We start from the raw sequence: 10,598 nt of genomic DNA, 5'->3' as shown, positions 1-10,598 counted from the left end.
ATTTTTGGGAGTAGACTGCCAGGCCTTTCTAGACTGTCTTAGTCTGGAAGCTCCACTGAAACCTATTGAGCATCATAGCAACATGCAAGTGTCCATATGGGGTGCATTGGCCAGGCACCAAAACCAGTCTCTCACATATTGTTGTTGTTAGGTGCCATCAAGTCTGTTCTAACTCATAGTGACCCTATATACAACAGAATGAAACACTGCCTAGTCTTGTACTATCCTCACAGTCTTTGCTATGCTTATGCCTATTGTTGGAGTCACTGTGTCAATCCATCTCATTGAGAGACTTCCTCTTTTTTGCTGACTCTCTACTTTACTAAGCATGATATTCTTCTCCAGGCAATGGTCCCTTCTGACAACATGGCCAGAGTAGGTGAGACGAAGTCTGACCATTTTTGCTTCCAGGGAGCGTTCCAGCTGCACTTTTTCTAGGACAGATTTGTTCTTTCTTCTGGCAGTCCATGGTATTTTCAGTATTTTTTTCCAACACCACAATTCAAATACATCAATTCTTCTTTGATCTTCCTCATTCTTTGTCCAACTTTCACATTCATATGAAGCTATTGAAAATACATGGCTTGGGTCAGATGCATCTTAGTCTTCAGAGTGACATCTTTGCTCTTTAACACTTTATTTTTTTGGAGTTTTAACATTTATTTTTATTTATTTTATTTTAAGAGCTTGTTTTACATTCAACATTACGTGTACATTTAGTTTCACCCCCCATTTACCATGTCCAACCCTAACCCAGTGTTCTGGTTATGTTTACATCCAACATTATGTATACATTTAGTTTCACTCCCAATTTACCATTCCCAACCCTAACCCAGTGTTCTGGTTACCTAGTACTGCTCTGACAAGAATGTACCACAAATGGGATGGCCTTAACAAACAGGAGTTTACTCTCACGGTCTGGAGGCTCTAGGGTTTGGGTGAAAGCCCCTTAGCCTTGGACTTCAGTTATGCCTCCAGCTCCTGGCCCACTGAAGCCAGAGGCATCTCTTCACTCCGGCAGCTACTGGCTGTTGAGGCTGCTAAGCCCAAGGTCAACAAATAAAAAGGCACAGTCCCGATGTTATCAAACAACATGGCATCCCATTCATTCAAATTCATTGTAAGTCCCAGGTTAGCAGAGCATGGCAGGCTGTTGAACAACAACACGGCTACATGCAGGGTTCAAGCATGCCATAAACTAGAGACCATTTCCCAAGGCTTCTCCTTATATACAGGAAGCAGACCATATCCCTCAGGCAGCTACTCAGCTGCTTACAGTAGATTCTACCATGGAGTTGATTACCAGTCTCATCATGAGGAATACTACATCCAGCTGCCCAGCCACTTGACCAGGCCTAGCCAAGATGACACAAAAACATAACCACCACACCCAGTCTTCTCCCCTCCCTACCCTGTAACCCTCCTCCTGTACCCCTCATATTTATTCACTCCTGTTTGTCCTGCATTTCCTCAATTTGAATGTTGGTCCTCTGGTGCCCCGTGGTCTATTGCTCTAAGGGATGTATTACCATAGAGTATGTGGGTGCACCATCCTGGGTTGAGTGGTCTGTGTATACATCTTGTTAACAATTGGGCTGAGAGCCAGCCCTTAGGGGTGCATTTTATTCCAGGCGCAGAATGTATTCCAGAGCCATAGTATTGGGGGTCTCATCAGATTTTATCCGACCAGTAATTCTGGTCATTATTAAGTTTTGGATTTTGTTCCACATTTTCCCTCCCACTTTATCAAGGATCTCCAGATTTGATCCTTTCCTGAGTGGTTGGCATTGGTAGCTGGGCACTGTCTAGTTCTTCTGGTCTCGAGGGCCATAGTGTCCTGTGGCTGATTGCTTCCAAATGCCCCCCCCCCCATTTTTTGGATTCTTCTTCACTTCTGATGGTAGGAGAGCATTAGCTGCATCTTAGATGGCCACTTGAAAGCTTTTAAGACCCCAGTCGCTACTCACCAATGTAGGATGTGGCACAAGGCTTTTATGTATTTTGTTGTGCCAATTGAGTCTAGTGTCCCCCAGTACTGTTTTGCAGCAGATTTGCCCAGTGTAATACAACATCTGATTTCTTAACTTTCCATGGGCATTGATTGTGGGTTCAAGGAAAATGAAATTCTGACAACCTTGATCTTTTCTCCATTTATCTTGATGTTGCTTATTGTTCTGTTGTGAGGACTTTTGTTTTCTCTGTTTTGAGATGTAATCCATTCTGAAGGCTGTAGTCTTTGAGCTTCATCAGTAAGTGCTTCAAGTCCTCTTGGATTTTAACAAGCAAGGTTGAGTCATCTGCATATTGCATGCTGTTAAGGAGTCTTCACTCCTGTCCTGATGTCCAATTCTTCTTCACATAGGCCAGCTTCTTGGATTATTTGCTCAGCATACAGATTGATAAGTATGCTGAAAGGATACAACCCTGAAGCACATTTTTCCTGATTGTAAACCATGCAGTATTCCCCTTGTTCTGTTCTAATGACTGCCTCTTCTTGGTCTATGTATGGATTTCTCATGAGCACAATTAAGGGTTTTGGAATTCCCATTCTTCTCAATGTTTTCCATAATTTGTTATTATGTTATATATAATGTGTTATTCTACACAGTCAAATGCCTTTGCACAGTCAATTAAATACATGTAAATATCTTTCTGGTATTCTTTCCTTTCAGCCAAGATCCATCAGATGTCAGCAATGATATCCCTTGTTCCATGTCCTCTTCTGAATTCAGCTTGAATTTCTAGCAGTTCTCTGTCAATATACTGCTGCAAATGTTTTTGAATTATTTTCAGCAAAATTTTCTTCCATGTGATATTAATGATATTGTTTCAGAATTTCTGCATGCTATTGGAAAATCCTTCTTTGGAATGGGCACAAATAGGGATTTCTTCCAATCGGTTGGCCAGGTAGCTGTCTTCCAATCTCTTGCCATAAACAAGTGAGTCCTTCTAGTGCAGCATCCATTCCTGGAGCCTTGTTTTTCACCAATACTGTCAATGCAGCTTGGAGTTCTTCCTTCAATATCGTTGGTTCTTGATCATACGCTGCAGCATGAAATGATTGAATGTTGACCAATTCTTTTGATACAATGACTCTTTGTATTCCTTCCATCTCCTTTTGAGGATTCTTGCATCGTTCAGTATTTTGCCCTTAGAATCCTTTGATATTGCAACTTGAGCCTTGAAATTTTCTTCAGTTCTTTCAGCTTGAGAAATGCCAGGTGTGTTCTTCCCTTTTGGTTTTCTAACTTCAAGGTTTGCACATTTCATTATAATACTTTGTCTCCTTGAGCTGCCTTTTAAAATCTTAGGTTCAACTCTTTTATTTCATCATTTCTTCAATTCACTTTAGCTACTCTCTGTTTAAGAGTAAATTAGAGTCTCTTCAGCCATGCCTTTTGTTTTTTTCTTCCAAAATGAAGAAAAAATTCCTTTTAATGACCTTTTGCTTTCTTCGTGTATGTTGTTCTTGATGTCATATCACAACTTATCTGGTCTTTAGTCATTGGTGTTCAGCACATCAACTCTATTGTTCAGATGGTCTCTAAATTCAGGTGGGGTATAGTAAAGGTCATATTTAGGCTCTTGTAGACCTGTTTTAATTTTCTTCAGCTTCATCCTGAACTTTCATATAAGCAATTCATGGTCTGTTCCACACTTAGAGCTCTAGGCCTTGTCTGACTGATGATAATCAGCTTCTCCATTGCCTCTTTCCACAAATGCAGAAAAGGACATGGGGGTGGCATCCTTCTCTGACCTCCTTTGACTTGATGAGGGAGAGAGAAAATTGCCATCAGCAGCATCAGGACAAGGTTTCTTGCTATGAGGCCAGACATACCACCACCCTCCAAACTTTTGACCAACTCTGACACCAACCATTCCAACCATGGCACTTACTACTTATCTACTGAGTTTGATAATTCATCACAATGGCCACACAGAAGTCACAGACATTATTCATGATTATGGCATTTATTAGAGAAGTAACAAGTTTCAGGTTCAGGAATGCTCAGGATACAAGTCTTCCATCAGGACAGACTCCTTTTGGCCATGCTCTCAGTTACACTTCTCTTTGGCCCTCGACTTCTCAGCATGGCCTCTGCCATGCTCTGGCAAGTGTTACAAAGCTCTTTTAGCTCTGCACCCCACTCTGCCATCAAGCCTCCTGCCCAGAGGCACTCAGATTTCTCACTCTGTGGGCCAGTAAGCCTGCTGCTCAGCCTCATGCTTCTTGGTTCTGCTGCCACAGTCTCTCTGCAGGAATCTCAGGACTGAGGATGTGCTCCACTCCACCTCAGGCTCTTCACTCTTGTTGGCAGTGAGTTACCCACTCTATCTCCAGGAAGACTCACTGTAAGCCTGGCAGAGTGACAAAACTGACCAATCCCAACCCTATTTCCATGGTTCCACTCCCCCCCAAGGGTTCCAAAAACCAAAAACCAAACTCACTGCCATCGAGTCAGATCTGACTCATACTGACCCCTCCTTGGGTTTCCAAGGTGGTATAAGTACAGAAGTAGATTACCACATACATTATTTACATTATTAACAAGCTATCCAATCCCCTTTGTGGGCCACAAACACCTTACATTTGCATAGTTTCACCCAGCAATCTGGTGGAAGTCACAAAGACCATGGCTAGAAGAGCTGTACTGAGTAATTCACTGCACCACAACAGATATGGTCAGTTTGATTCCTGTGTATTCCATCTGGTGAGGTCCAGGTATATAGTCACCATTTATGTTGTTGAAAAAAGGCATTTGCAATGAATAAGCCATTGGTCTTGCAAAATTCTACCGTGGTCTCTGACTACATTCATCAAAGCCATATTTTCTTATGCTTCTTGTTTGTTTCCAACTTTCACATTCCAATCACCAGTAATTATCAAAATATCTTGATTGCATGTTTGGTCAATTTTAGACTGCAGAAGTTGATAAAAAATCTTCAATTTCTTTATCATTGGCTTTGATGGTTGGTTAATTTGAATAATAGTAGTATTGTCTGGTCTTCCTTGTAGATATATGGATATTATCCTATCGCTGACAGTGTTGTACTTCAGGACAGATGTTGAAATGTTCTTTTTGACCATCAATGCAATGCCATTCCTCTTCAATTTTTCTTTCCCAGTGTAGTAGACCATATGATCGATCAATTCAAAATGGCTGATACAAGTCCATTTCAGTTCATTAATGCCTAGGATATTGATCTTTATGCATTCTGTTTCATTTTTGACAACTTCCAATTTTCCCAGACTCATATTTCATACATTCTATGGTCCAATTATTAATAAATGTTTGCAGCTGGTTCTTCTCACTTGGAGTTGTACCTCATCAGCAAATGAAGGTCCAGAAACCTTTACTTCATCCATGTCATTAAGATCAACTCTAATTTGAGGAGGCAGCTCTTACCCAGTAGTTTTTTGAGTTGCTTCCAACCCGAGAGGCTCATCTTCAGGCACAACATCAGACAAGGTTTCACTGCTATTCGTAAGGTTTGCAGTGGTCAAATTTTCAGAAATGGTCCACTGCTTCCTTCTTCCTTGTCTGTTTTAGTCTGGAAGCTCTGCTGAAACCTGTCTACCATGGGTGACCCTGCTGGTATATGAAATACTAGTGGCATAGGTTTCAGCATCACAGCAACATACAAGCCACCACAGTAAACAAACTGACAGATGAGTGGTGGTTCACCCACATGAAAGGTAAGAATTCTTCTACAGAACCACCACCACTCTCCATTTCTACCTTGCTGTACTCATATTTTAATTAATAGAATTTAAATATGTTACTGACACTGGGTCTTATACTCATCAAAGCTCAGTAATGAAATGTACCCCTATTAAACAGTTGCTGGCTTATCATTGGAGAAAGGACCTCTGGTGGCACACTGGTTAAGGAATTTGACTGCTAACCAGAAGGTCGGTGGTTCAAACCCACAGCTGCTCTGCAGGAGGAAAATGAGACAATCTACTTCCTTAAAGATTTATGGCCTTGGAAACCCTATGGGGTTATGAGTCAGAATCAACTTAATGGCAATGAGGTTTTGGATCACTGGAGAACAGCTGCTGTGTGGTAGTACAGAGAGAAATGAAGAAACCATTGTTCTTAGCCAGATGTACATTGTACTCTGCTACCTGCCACTTACTAGCCCCATAACTTGGTAAAGCTGTTTACCCTTTGCAGTGCAGTAAACATAGTGTGGCTTTTCTAGCCATAAGTCTTTGTAAACTCCGTGGTGGAATTTTCCATGAGCAACTGAGTACCTCCTGATTGTTAAAATGATCCACCTGGGGTGTTTCTATTGGGAGCAGCATGAAGTAATTTTCTGAGACGTTCTCCCTCTCCCAGGTATATAGAATTCTGATGTTGGGATTGGTTAGTTTGGTCACTCTGCCAGGCTCAAAAGGAGCCCTCCTAGAGGCAGAAGGAATCTCTCACTGCCATCTGGGAGATGTGAGAGACATGCATTGCTAGAAAGAGACTGAGAGACAGGCACTGCTGGGAGAGAGACACTGAGTGACATGCACTGTTGAGAGAGAGACTGAGAGAGACTATCAGCTGAGAGATGGCAGGCTGAGAGAGACTGAGCGTGTTCCTAAACTTGAATTGTAAGCCTGTTGCTTCTCTAATAATTCCCATAATCTGTGAGTTCTGTGTGGCCACTGCTGTGAATTATTGAACCCAGCAGAAGTGGTGAGTGCTGTGGGAGGAACAGTTGGTGTCAGGGTTTTTGAAAGGGCTGGAGGGAGGTAGCATGTCTGGGCTCTCAGGAATAGGCGTTGGGCTACTGATGGTGATTCTGTCTTCCTTTTGTGGGGTTAGAGGAGGTCAAAAGATGCAGCCTCCCTGCCTCTTTGGCACCCTCTCTAAGCCCAAATTTCCTATTCTGTTCAATGGGGTGATTAATAGTGCTTTCCTTAGAGAGTTGTTATGAGGAGTCAATGAGCCAGTATATAAATCCTATAGTTTCTGGATGCAGAAGAGAGGACACCTGTGACATCACTAAGTTTTATAATCTCTTCTCTATTTATAACAAGGAAAGAATGATTGACCTGGCCATTTTTTCTCTTCAGGAAGCCAGGTAAAGGCTTTCCAGCCTGTGTTTAGGTTAACAGATGGCTAAGAAGAGCTATGCTCATTCCCAGCTCCCATACCCATACCCCTCCCCTGTTGTGTATCTTAAGGATCTTATGCATTCTTCCGCTGTCGTTTTTATCTGTCTTTACAATCCTCTATCACCCCTTGGCCTTAACTACCTCAGAAACTAGGATTCAAGAGGACCAGACAATGCTTCGGGGTGTCTCTGATACCTTTTATTTGCTGGATGGTGGCATTTTGCCTGGCACCGAGGGCCTGTGATTTGGCCTCATGACTCAACTAGCTTTGCTGATGACAGCTCACATTCACAGGCACTCATTTCCATCCCACCCTCAACATGGGTCAAGAAACAAGGGCAAAAAGAAGATTTTAATTACTTTTCAGGAATGTTAGAAAGTAACCAATGACTTTTATTTTTTATTTCTCTCTTCTGGACTAAATGTTGATTAGAACTACATTCCACAAGGACTTAGTAATAAAATCGTACTTGGCCCAGCTGTTTCAGAGTGATTTCTGTAAAGAGAGGATTTCATTAGCCTAGTTTGATTCTCTGGTATCAGCTTACATTGCCCTGCCTCTCGCTTGGGCCCAGACTCGTATTTTGTACTGTAGATCCATGAAATTCATCCTGGAGCTGTCCCAGTTTCAGAGCTGTGGTATTAGCATTGCTGCTCGACATGGATGAAATATTGAGTGTAGATTTAATTTCTGTTCTACCTTCCTTTTTTTTTACCCTTACAAAGCTTATAAAAAGGCACTCTGGTGGTGTATCTATGTGGATAAAGGAAAAATGCAAGTTTCTCTTGTTATTGATAAGACAAATGCTTTTTTATGTATAATTAGAATAATTATGTGATAACTCCATAATTAGAAAATTTTCACATTATTACCCTGGAAATATAATATATTCATGATAATCATAGAATGGTTTCATTCTCTGAGGGCTGAGGAGCATGATGACCTGTGGGCTCAGTATTGGGATATTTAAAGTATGGTAGAGCTGGAGGAGGAGTATTGAGTGCTTTAAGATCTCTATATTAGCCTCTGCATTGAAGCTCTTTGTGTAAGTCTACATCCTCTGCTTCAAATCCCTCTTGCTTCTGTGAGGGGAGAACCTAAAAGTAGTGCATGTATATACTGCTAAGGGAAGGAAGCCAATTTGAAAAAGCTACATACTGTATAAATCCAACTATATGACATTCTGGAAATAACAAAACTATGAAGACAGTAAGAAGATTAGTGGTTGCCAAGTGTTTGAGAGGAGGGAGAAAGAGATGAATAGGTGAAGCACAAGGCATTGTCAGGGCAGTGAAACTCTTCTGCATGAAATTATCATGGTGGGTACATGACATTTTGCATTAGCTGAAATCCATATAACTGTACAACACAGAGTGAAGTCTAACGTGAACTGTGGACTTTAGTTAGTAAGAATGTATCAATATTGGTTCATCAGTTGTAACAAATGTACCACACTAATGCAAACCCACAAAACCCATTGCTGCCCAATGGGTTCCAACTGATGGCAACCCTGTGTGTTACAGAATAATGTTGCTCCGTAGGATTTTCTTGGCCGTGATCTGTACAGTAGCAGATGACCAGGCATTTCTTCCATAGTGCCCCTGGGTGGATTTGAATTGCCAGCCTTTAAGTGAACTGTTGTTGTTGTTGGGTGCCATACGGTTGTTTCCAACTCATAGCGACCCCATGCATAGCAGAACGAAACACCACCCCATCCTGCACCAGTTCCATGATCCTTGCTGTACTTGAGCCCATCGTCGCAGCCACCATGTCAATCCATCTTGTTGAAGCCCTTCCCCTTTTTCGTCAACCCTCCACCTTACCAAGCATGACATCCTTCTCCAAGGAATGGTCCCTTCTGATGACATGACCAAAGTAGGTGAGATGAAGTCTGGCCATTCTCGCTTCCAAGGAGCATTTTGGCTGCACTTCCTCCAGGACAGATCTGTTAGTTCTTTTAGCAGTCCATGGTACTTTCAGTATTCTTAGCCAGCACTACAACTCAAAAGCATCAACTCTTCTTCGGTTTTCCTTATTCATTGTCCAGCTCTCATATACATATGAGGCAATTGAAAATATCATGGCTTGTTTCAGGTGCACCTTAGTCCTCAAGGAGACATCCTTGTTTCTCAGCACTTGAAGGAGTTCCTTTGCAGCTTACTTGCCCAGTGCTATATGTTGTCTAATGTCCTGACTGCTGCTTCCATTGGTGTTGATTGTAGAACCAAACAATGTGAATTCTTTGACAACCCCAATCTCTTCTCCATTTATTGTGATGCTGCTTATTGGTCCAGTTGTGAGGATTTTTGTTTTCTTTATATTGAGATGTAATCCCTACTGCAGACTGTATTCTTCAATCTCTATCAGTAAGTGCCTCGAGTCATCCTCACTTTCAACAAGCAAAGTTGTGTTGTCAGTGTGTTGCAGGTTGTTAACCATTATTCCTCCAATCCTGATGCCATGTTTTTCTTCATATAGTCCAGTTACTTGGATTATTTGCCCAGCATATAGATTAAATAAATATGGGGAAAGGATACAACCCAGATGTACTCCATTCTTGATTTTAAACCATGCAGTGTTCCCTTATTCTGTTCAAATGATAACCTCTTGGTCAATGTACAGGTTCCTCATGAGTACAATCAAGTGTTTGGGAATTCCCATTCTTCTCAATGTTATCCACAATTTTTCATGATCCACACAATCAAATGCCTTTGCATAGTCAATAAAACACATGTACACCTCTTTCTGGTATTCTTTGCCTTGAGCCAAAATCCATCTGACAACAGCTATTTGTTGGAATTTCTGGAAGTTCTCTGTCAGTATATTGCTGCAACCATTTTTGAATTATCTCCAGTAAGATCTTACTTTTGTGCTGTATTAATGATATTGTTCAATAATTTCTACATTCTGTGGTATCACCTTTCTTTGGAATGGGTATATTATGGATCTCTTCCAATCAGTTGGCCAGGTAGCTGTCTTCCAAATCTCTTAGAATAACTGAGTGAGTGCCTCCACTGGGGCATCCATTTGTTGAAATATCTCAATGGGTATTCCTTCAATTCCTGGAACCTTGTTCTTCGCCAATTCTTTCATTGCAGCTTTGACTTCCTCTTTCAGTACCATTGGTTCTAGATCATATGCCACCTCCTGAAATGCATGAAGATTGACCAGTTCTTTTTGGTACAGTGACTCTGTGTATCCTTTCCATCTTCTTTTGATGTTTCCTGCATCATTCAATATTTTCTCCATAGAATCTTTCAATATTACAACTCAAGCCTTTAATTTTTTCCTATGTTTTGTCAGCTTGAGAAATGCCAAGTGTGTTCTTCCCTTTTGGTTTCTAACTCCAAGTCTTTGCACATTTCATTATAGTAATTGGCTTTGTCTTCTCGAGCTGCTCTTTGAAATCTTCTGTTCAGCTCTTTTATCTTGTCATTTCTTCCATTTGCTTTAGCTACTCTCCACTCAAGGGCAAGTTTCAGAGTC

The sequence above is a fragment of the Orycteropus afer genome, unplaced genomic scaffold (assembly GCF_000298275.1).
Source record: "Orycteropus afer afer isolate SDZICR_OR568_19922 unplaced genomic scaffold, OryAfe1.0 scaffold00011, whole genome shotgun sequence".
Taxonomy (NCBI): Eukaryota; Metazoa; Chordata; class Mammalia; order Tubulidentata; family Orycteropodidae; genus Orycteropus; species Orycteropus afer.
Note: the sequence above shows the minus strand (reverse complement) of the source record.